The following is a 16,740-nucleotide window of genomic DNA, read 5'->3' on the forward strand; positions in this document are numbered from 1 at the left end:
GTAAAAGCTGGAACTAATGTTATCAACCCAATCTGTTATCTGAGCTCACAAGTTAAATATAGTATTGCAATGTCAGCGTTTCTCCAGCAAAGTAGGACGCTATAAATATCCACTGCATGGAAGCAATATTTGACCTATAAAGAACCACCATCCCAACAGTACTTGGTGCAGAAATTGGATAATGTTTGTCTGCAAAGTGGCAGACTTTGGAGTCTGAGCTGAACAGAGCACTAAGTTCCATGTAAAGTGGCAATAAAATATGTTGTAAATTTTCAAGTTTGAATTGATATGTTTTACTCATTATACATTTTTAAGAACTACCAGATTTAACCCAGCATCCTGAGCACTGTCTTAACAGAAACTGTGATATTTCAATTCCAAACTGTACTAAAATTCTAGTTGGATGGTGCAATTCTATAAAATTTATAATACTAATTAATGAAAAGGCACTACTATTTCCTGTTTCAAAGCATGTGTTCATGCTTCAGTGCTAGTGACTTAGGAGTGTTTGGAATACCATAAAACACAATTTATAGAATATTTGTAAATTGATAGGCTATCTGTATTTGGGTTTTGTTTGTTTGTGTTTTGGGCAGGTCACAGATATGCAAATGGTACAAATTAATCTAATATCTTCCCATTTGCAGAAAAATCTGTTGACTTTTTTGGATACAGAAACACTGTTTTTCACATTTTTCACAGAACGTGATAACATTTGCATTAGGCAGCAGTCAAAGGGCAAAATATTTATTAAAATATTATTTACCATTTCTGAAACAATTCCTGCCAATTCTGTATTGGTAGCACTGTGACTGGTGCTCCTCTAACATTTGATTTTTTAATCTATTTTACTTCCATCCAACCTGAAAAAATTATATTTCAGCCATGTTCACTTTAACAAACATCCATTTTATCTGAAATTTATGTTTCATGAAATATATTTTATAATTAATGAAAATATTCAAAATTATTATTTCAAGATATGTCATAATTCTTCCATAGATAACAAGATAAACAGGTTAATACTGTGTTTTTTAATCTATGAAAGTGTTGTTATAGCTATAGCAAAAATAAATGATACAAGTTCTTAATGGTAAAACTCAGAGAGAACAACAGTTCACATTTGGTGAATGCCTTTCCATGTTTTTTATAATAAAATTTATAAAAATAAGTTTACTCTATTCATAATATATTCAAATTTGAACTGCTTTGCTTGAAAATATAGTAAGAACCATGAAAAGAATCATTTTAATAGATATACTTTACTACATTAGGCATCATCGTAGTTTAAATGCCTTGTTGTAGAATTAGGTTATTCCTATTTTTTCAACTACATAAATATTTCTACTATAAATTTTTCTTTGATTATTTATTATTCAATATAAATGCCTAGAAGTTAAACATGTAAGTCTTAGGACAGATACTTTTTATAGATTGGACAAAATAGAAAAAAATTGCCTGCTATTTGTACTATTTTAAGCTTTCACTAGCATTGGCTGAAAGTGCTCATATCTCCAAGTTCTTATCAGTATTGGGTACCATCATATTTTGTGGTAGACGGAGAAAGAATATTCTTTTCAATGTCATTTTAATGATTTTTAATAAACATTTTAAAAATATAATAATTGGCTATATTCATATTTTCTCTAATGAGCTGTCTAACCAAACTCTGGTCCTCAGTACAATTTCACTTCTTAGAAAAGTTTCACTTAAGACACCCCTACATTGAACTAGTTTCTCCAGCTATCCTTTATTAATACTCTTATAATCTTCCCACATATCTCTTTTCATAGTTTAATTAAATATTCATTTACATAATTGCTAATTATCTATCTTTACAATGGAGGGCAGAGACCATGCCTGCTTTGTCAACATTGTCCCAGTGCCTACAATAGTCTATAATAAATGGTACTTGCTAAATATGTTTTTGAATGTTTGGAGGGAATTTTATTATCATTTTAGAGAAAAACTAGTTTAGCAAGGTTAAGTTTTCTAAGTTTACATAGTTATTAAGATTGGGAACTAGAAATATACAGGAAATAGGAATATACAGGAACTAGGAATATATGTATATTCCTGTATATACACAAAAAGCATAATTTATAAGAATGATAGCCTATATTTTCATTTTAAACTCATCTAACTATAATTTGATTTCAGAAAAACATGGTAATCTTTGTTTTTACTCCAATTCTCACCAATACCAACAATATAGTCGCTCTTTAGTCACCCAAGAATTTCTTACTGTTTAATCTTCAAATGTTTCCTTATCTCACTTGATTTATACTTCTAATACTATTTGAGATTTGTGATCTGCCTTCACTGGTCCCACAAAAATATAATTATTACTTTTAAACTCCTTCTCTACTTTTCTTTTTTTGTTTGTTTAATTCTTTAAAACATAGGCATCTTCCAACCCAATTTGTTCAGAGCAAATTAGGTTTTTAATAGGAGTGTTAAAAATCTAACACTTTAAGAAGTCTAAAAATAACAAAAATTTAATAGGAAAAATATGTAAAATTAGAGATTATGAGTTTCATTGCATGGATGAAAAACTATTAGCAAAGTGGGTCATAAAAACACAACTGAGTAAAATACGCTCTCAGGAGAAATTGATTTTGACAAGTTACGTTAGGAATTTTATGAAAATATTATCTTTGGCTTTAAAAATATTCCTGCTTTATTTATCACTTTGTTAATATATCAATTATGAAACCACACAAGCAACCAAACTGTAATCATGAAAATATTTTTTTCTGTACATGATTTAAAAGGTATTTTCCATGTTCAGTCTTACAAGATTCTCGTTTTCAGTACCAAAATTTACATTACCATAATGATTTTTTTTCCATTTCTATTTAAAAATAAGTATGAATCAGGGTGAAACCTGCAAAATGATTTTTTTAATTGCTTGGATATTCTTTTTTAACTTATGTCCATGAAAATTAATTTTTATTTTTAATTTCTCTCATCATTCTTCTCTCCATATTTGTTGCAATTAGAGCAGTATCATTTACTGCACTATGTTACATTTATTTCATTATTCACTTAAATGCATAATATCTGACCTGAATGCTGGGTCCTAGATTTGTTCTCTTGATTAAGTTGTCCATTTTCAATCATTAAAATCAGTTCTTTGCAAATGGTGCAGCTCAGGTCATCCCAGTCATCTCTTAGACCCATCTGGATTTTCCCCAAGCAATTTAACTTGCTGTGGGGAAAACTGTCTAAGAATAGAGCTGACTGTTCTCACTTTGCATTGATGACCAAAGAGTTCAAATGGGTATAATCACTGTCTGGAAATCCTTCTATATTTTCAACTGTCCCAAATAATTATTTCATATCTTTTTTCTTTCACCTAACACTGTCAACAAGCACTTCCATAACGATGGAAATGAAAGCTATTAAGAACTGCCACATTTCGTATCTACCAAATCAAGCTAACCCCACTGTATCCATCTTCAATGTGTTCCGCATTGATATAATGAAAGCAGCAACACTGAATACTTGGTGTTCTCTCTTGTCTTCTCAAGGATTTTGCTCCTGTGATTGTTCTCCCTTCTATTTATCATACCTATCAGCATAGTTTTACTATATACTTCTTTATGAGAAATATGCACTCACCATCACTCTGCTCCCCTCAGACTATCTCTATCTGCTCCCCTCTATTTCACAGGAAAATCCCCCAAACTGTGCATACTCAGTGGCTCCACATTCATCACTTATTCTCTCACTAGCCTTCTCTGATAAGGCAAATGTCTCCTCTCTACAGAAATTATCACTGTCAAGTTACCAAAGGTCATTATTGTGCCAAATCCTTTTTATTAGTCAATTGAATACTGTAGAAATCCCTCTTTCCTTATCCACTGTCCCCTGAAGGCCATGATTAGCTCCTGGAGGCTGCCAAAACTTTTCCTTGAAAACCAAACTTATACATTTCCTCCCTAAAATCCCACTGGATGTCTAACAGCTTCTCAAAATTAAGAGTTGAAGAACAGAATCCATGCAATTTTCAGAAAACATTTTCCTACCCTAGATATTTCCATCTTGATTATAATATTGCATACACCAATAAACTAAAAATCTAAGTCTTCTTTGATTACTGTTATTTCTTTACCTACTCATCTATTTCTTCATTAGGACTATTTGTTTTATCCTCAAAATACATCTCAAAGGTGACCCATTCTGCACATTCCCCCGAAGCTTAGTTAGTTAACTCTCCACTGTTTCTGGCACTAACATCAACAACAGCCTCTGATAGGTTCCCGTGCCTCCATCTTGCTCTCATATAATCTATAGAAGTCACAGAGACCTTTATAAATCTAATTTATACTAACATCTGACAGACCCCAGGGCCAAAATTGAATGGAACAAAAATGACTACTTTTAATGATAAAAGGTACAATTCACAAAGTAGGTAGACACTGTGAACCACTGTACACCAAACAACAAAGAAACAAATATATATAAAGCAGAAACCAGAAGAAATATAAGAAAAATATCTATAATCATAGTGAGAATTACTTAACATTTCCCTGAGAATATTTTGAGTGTTGAAAAAATAAATAAGAATGTAAACATCTTGAATAATATTAATGATTTTAATATAACAGATTTAGAATCTTATATTCTACACAAATATACTTAAAGCTTTGCCTCATACATTGCTTTTAAATGTCTATAGGACATTTAGAACAACTGGCTAAAAGACAAATATTACTAAATTTCAAAAAGTAGAATTCTTGTAAGATACATTTTTGACTATAATATATTAAAACTGGAAAGAAAAAAACTTATACATCTGTGTGTGTATATGTATTATTTGGAATTACATATATATATATAATTCTAAATAATTCTTGCATCAACTATAAAAAAATTCCTAGTAGTATACCAGAAGAATAATGTATCCTTTTGAAATATATTTTATTACAGGAAGGCAAAACTAGATACACATTAGGAAATGTATTAATACAATTTTTACATTAAAGAAGAAAAACAATATTCTAGAAGTTAAGAAGGAATTTGAGAGAGCCATTCTAAGTTAAGAGTCTTAATAAAATAGGAATAGAATGAAACTTCTTTAACAGGAAAATAAATATCCATATAAAACCAAAAGAAACAGCATTTTTGCCATTAAAGTAAAGAATAAGATAAGGATGCCCACTACTCTTAATAAACATTGTTCTGGAGGGTTTAATCAATGCAATAAGACAAATTTATAATAAGCAGAATTCATTATTTGCAGATGATATAATGTTTGCTTAGAAAATCCAAGAGAATTATCCGAAGGAACTATTAGAATTAACATAATTCAGTCAAGTCACCTGATAAAAGATAAATGTATAAAAGAATAACTTTTTAATATGTTAACAATAACGTTAGAAAACGAAACGGAAAAATTGGAGTCATGAAATACCATTTCCTGAGTGATATTTTCCAGAATGTCTAGTACTAAAGTAATTTCTTCTACATTTAAACACCTGAAACATTTTATATCTATTTTGTTTATACTACTTAGCAATTGTTTATTATGCATTTTATTATTAGTGCACAGGAATATTATGCCTACTCTGTCATAAACCCCACTGCAAAATATATCTCTGATTTATAATTCTATACCCCTGTGGTCCCTAATATGACAATTTCTATATTATGAACTTATTATTAGCAAAATAATGGATAGGAATCAAACACATATATATTGGAGAAATAATTTATGCTCTATGCTTTCCAAATTAGATCCAAGATGCATAAACACTTAATTTTGTTTCTCTTCTCAGGTGATCATACACATTTTTAAAAATTTAAAGTTTATTTGAAAAAGTAGACATTATGACACGCTTTACATATTATACAATCACATAATATAAAATTAACAATACATATTTTTTCTTCTATGCCAATTTTGTTTTGTCTTATTGTTTGTCTTTAATTTCTAATGGTCTTGTTTTTGAGTTAAGTGTAGCAATTCTCTATGGCCACTGTCTAAACTTTGTAAAAAAAAAACCAATCTCTCATCAAGCGGGCCATGATTTATCAGGAATTTTACATTTATTTAGTAAAATGAAAGTTCCAAGGATGTCAAAGTAGTTTAAATATTTCAATACTAAGATCAGTGTTGTTTTTGGGTTTGGGTTTTTTGTTTTGTTTTGTTTTTTGTTTTTTTGGTATTATTGAGTAACCACTAGATGCAGGTAATTTTAATACTGATATAATATAGATAGATATAGATGTATAGCTATTTATATAGATACATAGGTACTTATATATATGTATTTATAAAGAATGCATATATACATATATATATAGAGAGAGAGAGCTCTATAGATATAGATATACTTTTTCCTAATACACAACATGATAAGAACATGCAAGGCATTTTTTTTTTTTCCTTTTACATATCATCATTGAAGAGTTTAATCTCCTTGGTTAAGATTACTAAGAAAATAAATGTAGAGCCAGTATCAAACGCTGGTTTGTGTGGCTCCACACATCTTGCTTGTGACCTGCTGCCTCCGGACACACTCTTTTTCTCGCAGGAAGGTAAATTGTCTATGTTGAGGATACCATCCATATTTTCATCCTGTCTCATCAGTATCCATTAATTTTCTTATTGTCATCTAGTAAGTTCTCAAATGACATGAGGTAGGTGAAAGGTGTAGTAAATCATTTAGGAAAGAGTTAGCAAATGTAGGTGTATGTGTGTGTGTACATGTGCATACACACACACACACACACACATTAATGGTGGCAGTTAGACAGGATTCATTTGCTACAGAAGATGACCCACAGGACTAAAATGACAAGTTTTACAAATCTAAGGTTTAATGCAGGAAAATGATACCATATAGCAAAGATTACAGAAATAATCACAATTCAAAGGCTGGCTCCTAGATGAGGTTCAAATAATGTGCATACAATCTCCAATCATCCTTCCCCTGCAGGGGAACCATGATCTGCTTTCTTTTGGGGGTCAGGATCACTATCTTGTGCATGGAGTACCATGGAATCAGGGAGTCCACAATAGAGTATAAGCCCAGACTTCTTACACCCTGCAGGTCACATAGGCTTAATTTTTCTATGTAACCTACTGCAATGGCAGCGTCCTCTTGTGGGTCTCACTGAGACCACATACAAGTCATTTATCTCCACTGCGAATAAACTATGCTGCTAAGCTTAAACTGGTTTTTAAGCTTTTTATACAGCAACAGTATTAATCGGTAAACCTATGCTTTGACTAGGGGTTAGTGTCATACAGATGCATGTCTTACTTCAGTAAAATGGCTCAGGACAATTCCAGACCTGCCAGAATTGGCAATAACAGTATTATATATTTTAATAATCAGAAAGCATTTTATACACTTTTTAGTTGACACTGTGAAGTGAACCTTAGTGTATAAAACTTACACTTTCTTATAGACCCTAACCTATTAGTCTGTTCCAGTCTCTAAGACTGACATGCCCAGGAATCATGAAATTTATATATGTGATTTCTCATTTTAATTTTGACACATATTTTCATAGAACTTATCTAGTCTCCAACTTTTTGTCAGAAAGACATTTTCTTTTTTTAATTTTTATATGAAATGTTACTTGATACTTCATTATATAGAATAGATTTAAAAATGAACTTATCTATTTGGGGAAAAGGCAGAGATTTTTTACCCCTACTTCCTCCACATTCCCATCCCTTAACGGTCCCTGAATACCATCAAGTAAATCCTAAGACTCCATGAAGCACACCTTGAAAATAGCTGCTCTAATCCATTCCTATTGTACAGAATGTGAAACTGAGACTCACTGAGGTCAACTTTTATTTGCAAAGAAGTATTGCTCGTTAAGTGGCAATGATAAGAACCAGATTTTCTATCTTGCTTCCCAGTATTCTTTTCAAATTGAAGTATCAACAGCTGTCCAGTTGACATGTAGATAATATTTTCTTAGAAATAATAATCATTTATAGATCAAAATTATTAGGTGATTATTTTTTTTTTTTTAAAGGCGGGCAAACGCTTAATGACCTCCTTTTTTTTTTTTTTTTTTTTTTTTAAAGGATTTTCTTATTTATTTATTTATTTATTTATTTATTTTTGGCTGTGTTGGGTCTTCGGTTCGTGCGAGGGCTTTCTCCAGTTGCGGCAAGCGGGGGCCACTCTTCATCGCGGTGCGGGGACCGCTCCTCATCGCGGTGCGCGGGCCTTTCTCTATCGCGGCCCCTCCCGTCGCGGGGCACAGGCTCCAGACGCGCAGGCTCAGCAATTGTGGCTCACGGGCCCAGCTGCTCCGTGGCATGTGGGATCTTCCCAGACCAGGGCTCGAACCCGTGTCCCCTGCATTAGCAGGCAGACTCTCAACCACTGCGCCACCAGGGAAGCCCCCTAGGTGATTATTTTTAAAGAACATTAAGCAGATTAAATATGCTCCCACAAGTATATTTGATCTGTTAATTTGCATAGTTAATCTCCTCTTTATTCAGTCAAAAATAAATACATATTCAGCTTGTGGAAAAGTACCATAAGCTTAAATAATTAATATTGAATACTAATTACTAATTATTTGAATAATTAATATCTAATACGTAGCACCACTATCTTTTATTGATTTTAATATCTATGTGTTAGTTTCCTTTTACTGTCTTTGCTTAATGCTTCTTAACATTGTGTCTATTTCATTGGCTATTTTTTCTTTCATAGGTATACATAAAATAATGGTGTTATCTTAGAATGGCTGATAACTTAGTTTCATGAAATACATACATTTTTTAGAAGGAGTTTCCAGTGTTAGTTAGGTCAGCATGTTAAATGTGCTTGACAGTTGAGTCACAGGTTGAACTTTACCTAAAATTCACTTAGCTTCACTCAGAAAATAATGTTCTCTATGGCTTTTTGCTACACCTACTTTCTATCAATTCTAATGCTATGATAAATTGAATTATTATTCATAATTATCTGGTTCCCCTCCCTGTAAGGCACAGAATAGTGTGTAATTTATTCTAGCATAATATACTTTAATCAACTTACACCTATAAAATGCTGCCAGAATTGTACAACCCTGACCATTGCCATGTGAATTGCAACAATTCCCATTGAAATCAGACTTGGTCAAGTCGCCTGCTAAGACAATAGAATGTGAACAGAAAAGACATACTCTAAGTGTCACTGAACTCTTTTTCCATCCCCTATCTTCCCTCTGCAACAACAATGTCATGGCCAGCTGAAGGTGGCGCCTTCATTCTGAGTCCTAGAATAAAAACTTCTGGAGCATGTTGGCTGTAAACTTGCAGCAAACATAAAACATAAGCAATAAATAGCCTTATGAGATTTGAGGGGTGCTTGTTTCTACAGAAAAATTTAATAAAAATTGACTAATATAAATACATTTAGTGAATATATATTTTTGCCTACCATGTACCAGGCATTTTTAGGATGTTGAAGTAGAGTTGTTAGCATGACAGGCAATCCCCTTCCTCCCCTTCATGAAGTTTACATTCTTGAGAAAAAAAATAAACAAGTAAACAAAAGAAAAGATAAATAAAAGAAAAAGAAATTTTGGAGAGTGGTAGGTACTATTGATGATATATAACAGTGGGTTTTTGGTCCTAGGTAGTTCTAGAATTTGAATATGATTACCAGGAAGGCATGTCTAAGGAGTGTGAATTTTGAGCTGAAATGTGAATAACAAGAAGAAAATAACAATATGAAGATCTGAGGGCACAAGTTTTCTAGGCAGAGTTTACAGAAAATCTGAAGTCTGGGAAACAGGAATAGGGCATATTAGTGGAACAGAAAAAAAGCCAGTAGGCATGGCATGTAGTGAATTAGGAAGGCAAAGACAGAAGATACATTTGGAGAAGTGACAGAGGCAAGTTACATCAAGACTTGATGGGCTCAAGAAGGAGTGTGCAGTCTATTCTTAGGTGAGTCTATAATAACCAACCCACACCTGTAACATGCTTTCAATATATAATATGTCAATTATAGAACTGATAAAATATATCTTTATATCTTTAATTTTATTCCATTGAATTCTTGTTTCCTGACCTGTTTGTTATCTTTTACTTTCATTGTTACCTTTGGTCCTCATCCCTTAGCCTATGCCAATGATGGTGACCTGGAGATTCCTCCTATACTGGAATGCATATTTACACTTCTGATACTATCCCTTTTTGTCACTTAACACTCCAATTTAATCTAACCTCACCACCAGGGACCTTCTCTAGTGCCAGCATCTATGGTTAGTTAGCATGCCTAATGAATCTTTCCTCGTCCTCTGAGATATAAACACAAAAGATATTCTTTTCTCTTTAAATGTTTTCAATCTTATGATTTTATTCAGTAAGACATTCTTTCTCTAGAAGGTGGAGAATCAGAATCTAAGTTAGTTTGGGATTGTAATTAAAAAAATAACTAGTAGGCATCAATCCTGTCTTCTGCATATGGTTATTATAAACTTAAAATATTTTGTCTCTAGCCTTTTCTTGAAAATGAAAAATCAATTTTCATTTAGTTTGGGGCATAATAATAGCTAAAACTAAGATAACAGTTAACCAATTAATTGCAAAAGAATAAGAAAAATCTCTTTATTCAATAGTACCTGATTTGGCCAAGTGCAATACTGACCTACTCAAAACTAGACAAGAAATTATACATTTTCAAAGAACCTGATAAGTTCCCAGAGTTAGAGAAATAGAATCTGAAAATATTATACAGACCTTTTAATACCTGACAAGATATAATATGTATAACAATGATAATATGGAGAATTATTTTAACTGTCACACTGGTAAATCATTTACTTGACAAACCATTTTACATTACAAATATCAAATCAATGGCTTGATGAATATTATTTCTAGAGCATGTCTAAAAAACTGAATTGATTTAAAATTCATTAACAGAAAAACATTACATGGATATTTAGTAAGGTGGTATATAGATATGACAACATTTTAAAGTTGTATAGGGAAGATTAAATTTTTAGGAGTATTGCCAAGACATCTATTAAATGTTTTAGAATAATCTTAATCAAAAGTCATTTTACATATTTTAGTTATTTTAGATAGCCACAAAAAAAGAGGCCACATTAGCTATAAATCTAACCATATAACCTTCTGAGTTCATTCCTGCTTACTAACTTAGGTAAGTTCACATTTTATAAGACGTTATGGTTTTTTATTGATGTTTTAATGCAATCTTTATATTATCAACAAATATTGATTTCAAGACCAGTCTTCAAATTACTTCTCTTTCCCCTAGTCTTGACTTTAAATAATCACAGAAATAAAATTCAGGACATATATTTAAATCTATTGTATCCTGAACATAGTGCTTCTTTCATGTAACCATAGAAAAAGGGTTTGTCATATGTGAAATCAGATAAACTATTTTGACCAGCAAAAGGCATATTCTTTAAAAACCTATCCTGAAACCATTTTGTTCTAGTCTTTTGTTTATATTACTGTATAAAGAAGGCAGGAGTGGTTTGGCTAAAGTTCTCAAGCAAGTGTTTAGTGAGATATTGCAGTTATAATAGCTAAGTGTTTTGCAGTGTTATTTTTTGTTTGTTCTTAAGGAATATAATCTTATTTATGTTCACGTGTTTTATTCAAATCCCGCTCTTTGGAACACCTGTAGTATAATCACCTGTGGTGATGTTTAAAATGCAGTTTTATGAATCACTCCTCATCTGCTAAACCAAAATTTCTATGGCGAGGTCCTAAGAATCTTAACAATTTCCTCTAAATTACACTGAAAATGAAGTTTGAGAATCAGGAACACCTACAGGATATTCTAATTAGAGAGCACTGTAATGATAGTTGATAGCATGCTTCTCATTCTTTTTTCTTTAAGTTACCACTTATATAGAACAACACAATTTGCAGATGCTTCTGTACATATTCAGATGTATTTTCTATATGAAGCTTTGCCACTCCCACTGTTTCCATTGGTCAACTTTGTTTTCTCATTATCAACTTTATTTTCTCATTGTATTAGTCAGGGCCCAATGTGAAACAGATGGCTCAAACAAATTTGAATAACTAAGACTTTATTCACAAAAAATAATTTCAAAAGTTTGGGAGGTATATGGGGGAACCATAATGAATAGTGCTCAGATTTGAGGTTAGTATCAATACAACTATCATCACCTCTAGCTCCAAATAGTAGAGATGAGGAAGAGACTTAGAATTCCAAAAGAAAGGAGAATTCTGTAGAACAGGTCATTATGGGAGAAACAGCACCCTTCTGTGAAGGGATACAGCAAGCACAGGGTAGACTCACAGTGTGGGAAGCAGGGAACTGCATACCTTGACCTCTCTCTCCTCAAACTCTCCAGTCCTCCTCTATGATTTCTCATTGGTTAAACCCAACAGGAAGGCAAGGGACATGTGAACTCTTAGATGTGATTCAATGGATCAGGTAACCTGGCAGAGGATGGGATAGGGTAGAGTGGCTCTGGAAGGATGCAAAATATATCTAGCATACTTAGTCTCAAAATATGCATATATCATTGCTTTATACTGCTGAGTTGTTTGGTGATGATAATATACCTGAAATAGTGTATTGTTATGTGAAGTGATTTGTAGCTAATACAGGGCTGCTGTGATTTGCATGTATTTGTGTTTAAATGCACATTTATGTCAATACATTTTGAGTATATGTGACCATATATGAAAAAGACAAGACTAAAAAGAGAAAAAAAATTGCCTCTCACTGTTGACACAACTTTTTCCTTGTAGTATTCCTGGGTTGCCATGCTTTATTCTCATAATCTCTGGTTTAACTTTTCTTACTGCGTTTACCTCCTTTGGTGAATTGCAAACTTCATACCCCTTCTAATTATTTTTTCTTCTCCACAATCATGTATATTCAAAATATATGGTGTATATATTACACGTTGTTTTTGTTTCTGATTTACACAAATACACATGCATACACATGGAGTAAATATGTATCCATGTTGCTGATTTGGCATTCTAATTTATTTCTAATGTAAATATCACCTAATAAACAAATTGGTAATAATTTCCAATGACATTTAACATTTGCTGAATATTTTATAGCTTAATATAAACACATTTCAATTTTGTTTGCTTTTTAAGTAAATTGAAAGACTGCACAAATAATTGTTAACAGAGGTTTTATTTCAACAATTATTCCTTTCTTTTATTGGTAGTTTGTTCACAGGATGCTTAACATAATTTACCTAATCCAAATGCACCTCCCTATTTTATTTAAAATGTTATGATTCTTGTTTCCCCATCAGTTGAAGCAGGAACCTAGGGAATGTTGGCTTTAACACTAGCAAGCATAATCAATTTTTCAATTTCTCCAGAGAAGCAGTATTTTCCTTAGATCATTGCTACTTCCTCCTGGCTTATGAATAGATCATCACTGCCACTTTTCTGACAACTAATTCACCCAGCTGTAAGATGTAGCTTTACCAAGGAAAAAACAATGGCATTTTAAAGTCTAGGCATGTTGTAAATTCAGCTATTTTTTACTCTTACCAGTCCCCAAAGTCTAAGTGCTTAAGTTATTAGAGAAACAAAAGAAAGAGTAAGGAAGAAATCTGAAATATCCCTCCCAGGAGATGTTTAAACATAGCACAGAAGTACAACTATCTCTGGTGCAGGTATATTCATGCTTGGAAATATAGCTTCTTATTTTCACTCTCTTTAAGAAAGTAGGTTTTTTTGTCAATTGTTTAGAATATTTTTTAAAGTAACGATAATTTAAGAGGGAGGTATTTATAAAGAACTAGTATTTAAATCATAAATATTGAAAACCTTATGAAGTTATAGCATATTTGCTTGATCAGTCTTGGGATAGTAGTGGTAAATTCAAATGTCTTTCTAGAACTTAGAGATCACTCAGAGGTAAGCACATCATAACCATTTAATTTCTATTCTGTTTACTTTTTAGGTATTGATTATTTTGTGTGTGAATTAACCTTGAGCTATGTTCAGATTTCTCAGAAGAAAAGTTTTAAAATAGTTTTGAAACTCAGTATTATCAGGTATCAAAATGCACTGTGAGATCCATTTTCAAACTTCTCTTTCCACTCTCAAAACAACAGTAAATAGTGGAGAGGCTATGCATGTGTGAATTTAGAGGGTATATGGGATATCTCTGTATCTTCCTTTTAATTTTGCTGTGAACTTAAAACTGTTCTAAAAAAACAAAGTCATGTACACACTGCTATATTTATTTATTTATTGTATGGAAAATGGGAAGTCTAAAATTTTATTGAAATTTTCTGATAATCTCAACTAACTCTTCTAGTCTTTGTTTAATAACAATTATTACAGCAATAATAATAGCTAGCTCTTACATATTATAATACATACGATGGGGTGGGCACTATTCTAGGTGCTTTATGTGTATTAACCATTGATTTTTATTTATTTATTTATTTTAATTGGAGTAAAATTGCTTTACAATGCTTTACAATGTTGTGTTAGTTTCTGCTGTACTATGAAGTGAATCAGCTATATGTATACCTATATCCCCTCCCTCTTGGACCTCCCTCCCACCCCCCATCCCATCCATCTAGGTAGTCACAGAGCAACGAGCTGAACTCCCTGTGCTATATAGCAGGTTCCCACTAGCTATCTATTTTAACATGGTAGTGTATTTATGTCAAACCTAATCTCCCAATTCGTCCCACCCTCTCCTTCCCCCTGTGTCCACATGTCTGTTCTCTACATCTATGTCTCTGTTCCTGCCCTACAAGTAGGTTCATCTGTACCATCTTTCTAGATTCCACATATATGTGTTAATATACGATATTTGTTTTTCTCTTTCTGGCTCACTTCACTCTGTATGACAGACTCTAGGTCCATCCACATCTCTACAAATTACCCAATTTTGTTCTTTTTTTATGGCTGAGTAATATTCCATTGTATATATGTACCACATCTTTTTTATCCATTCATCTACCATTGGACATTTAGGTTGTTTCCATGTCCTGGCTATTGTAAATAGTACTGCAATGAACACTGGGGTACATATGTCCTTTTGAATTATGGTTTTCTCAGGGTATATGTCCAGTAGTGGGATTGCTAGGTCATATAGTAGTTCTATTTTTAGTTTTTTAAGGAACCTCCATACTGTTCTCCATAGTGGCTGTATCAATTTACATTCCCCCCAACAGTGCAAAAGGGTTCCCTGTTCTCTACACCCTCTCAGCATTTACTGTAACTAGATTTTTTTGATGATGGCCATTCTGACTGGTGTGAGGCGATACCTCACTGAAGTTTTGATTTCTCTAATGATTAGTGATGTTGAGCATCCTTTCATGTGCCTCTTGGCCATCTGTATGTCTTCTTTGGTGAGATGTCTATTTAGGTCTTCTGCCCATTTTTAATTGGGTTGTTTGTTTTTTTGATATTGAGCTCCATGAGCTGTTTGTTCACACTACTATATTTAAAAAGGATAACCAGCAAGGACCTACTGTATAACACAGGGACTCTGCTCAATGTTATGTGGCAGCCAGGATGGGAGGGGAGTCTGGAGGAGAATGGATACATGTATATGTATTGCTGAGTCACTTTGCTATGCACCTGAAACTATCACAACATTGTTAGTTGGCTATACTCCAATATAAAATAAAAAGTTTAAAAAAATAAATAAAAATAAAAAAATAAAGTCTTTAAAATAAAACAACAACAGTTATTTTTTTTAATTAAAATATATAGTTACAATAAAATTACAGGTTTTATTTTTTTTCTTTTCTCATTGGGCTAGATAGGAACTGGAACAGATAGCTACAACCCAGGCACCTTGGATCCACTGTGCTCTGGGTATAAAACTGGGCTAAAGGATGGGAGTTTGACTCCTGAATTAATAATAATTAAGATTGACAAAGTACTGAAAATGCAGTACTATGCAATAAATTGTTTTCCCAGTTAAAATGACAACAAATTTGCTTTGGAAACTTACAAAGTAAGAGGGAAAAATAAACATATTTGGCCAGTACTCCAGATAGTAAAATATGCCATGAATCTGTGGTAATTATGATTATTGAATTCTGGAGAAGAGATAATATTAAATATAAATTAAATGGATAAAATTCTAAAAATAGACATACACACAAGACTTCACTTTATGATAGTGAGTAAAAGAGGGCTTATACAGTGCAGTTTATGCTGTTGAGACAAATTGGGCAACTTATTACCACCATTCCCCAAATAAATATATAGAGAGAAATTTATCTATCTATCTATATCTCCTAATATATTCTTTACACCCCAAATTAATTCTATATGAATCAATTATTTGAGCAAAAAATAAGTCGTAAAACTTCACAAAGAATGAATAAATGTTTGCAGAATGAAAAATCATGTCCAGCTAGACATAAAATTCAGAAGGCATAAAGAAAATTTTTGATAAATTTGACTACATAAATATTTAAATTTTTGAATGTAAATAAAAAACAAAATACAAGTTAAAAAGCAAACTGCCACATTGAGTAAAAATATTTGCAATATATATGACAGAGAGGGATTTGATTTCTTCAGTATTATACGTAAAGTGTTTAAACCAAGCAGTAAAAATAGATTGTATAGTACAAAATGGACATGAATTGAAAATGCAATTTCTATAAAAAAGAATAGTCAATCATACATGACTATATGAAAACTTGTAAACCATATGTAAGGTGTGATTTTTAAAAAACATGTAGCCATGAGTACCCAGGCATAATAAATAGAAGAGAAATACATTTTAAGCATTCTAT

The sequence above is a fragment of the Balaenoptera acutorostrata genome, chromosome 3, assembly GCF_949987535.1.
Source record: "Balaenoptera acutorostrata chromosome 3, mBalAcu1.1, whole genome shotgun sequence".
NCBI lineage: Eukaryota > Metazoa > Chordata > Mammalia > Artiodactyla > Balaenopteridae > Balaenoptera > Balaenoptera acutorostrata.